Consider the following 793-nt stretch of genomic DNA (forward strand, 5'->3'; position numbering starts at 1 on the left):
TATATATATATAAAGCATGCCTTTTACAAGTTAATCCTTGCACTTAAATAACAACATGAGGATTAGCCTAATTGTCACCATGTCAGTTATGAGAGTCTGCATGAGATGTCTGCAGGGCGGCCAGTGATTCTCTGGTGACATAGTTTCCTTATAGTATAGAGAGAACTCTGGTCTTCTCCATGTCAAAGCACCTGATTACGTATTTACAGGATTTTCTTTATTTAGAAGATGTTTTCTCGCATTGTCGGCAGTGAAGTAGCGGCCTAACTTGTGTAAGAGGCCCATCAGGTGACATGCTTTAAACTCTCACTTTGTTCCAGATACTGTGACAAACTATGAAACCCACCACACCTAGCTCCCCCCCCCCAATATGTCAGTTTCACATCGACATTGATATATGAGGCTGGATTTCCTCTTAAATTTTGGATATCGTAGTATTGTGATACAAGACAAGTGCTTTTCCTGGTCTTGAAGGCAATAAAGTGATGTATTTTTCTGAATTTACTAGACTGTTGTAGCTCTTCTATGATTTGCCTTTGCCCACTTACAGTAGTCATTGTATCCTCTGTATTGATGCTAATGTATTGAAACTCTCGTGTTAATATTTTGTGAAAGCACCCATAGTGAACCCTACAATATTGTCGCAATATTGACATCAAGGAGGAATTCTAATCAACACCAAATTAGATTCAAAGATTCAAAATCCTTTATTAATCCCGTAATGGGGACGTTCACACTGTTGCAGCAGCAAGGGCTCTCTCTCTCTCTCTCTCTCTCTCTCTCTCTCTCTCTC

At 39.6% G+C, this 793-nt stretch overlaps 1 protein-coding gene across 1 annotated transcript in view; it reads left to right on the forward strand.

The window, feature by feature from the left end:
* Positions 1-793, forward strand: part of LOC116700205 (lathosterol oxidase) — a 39,654-nt gene that overhangs the window by 38,004 nt on the left and 857 nt on the right. The window lies entirely within an intron of this gene.

The sequence above is a fragment of the Etheostoma spectabile genome, chromosome 13, assembly GCF_008692095.1.
Source record: "Etheostoma spectabile isolate EspeVRDwgs_2016 chromosome 13, UIUC_Espe_1.0, whole genome shotgun sequence".
NCBI lineage: Eukaryota > Metazoa > Chordata > Actinopteri > Perciformes > Percidae > Etheostoma > Etheostoma spectabile.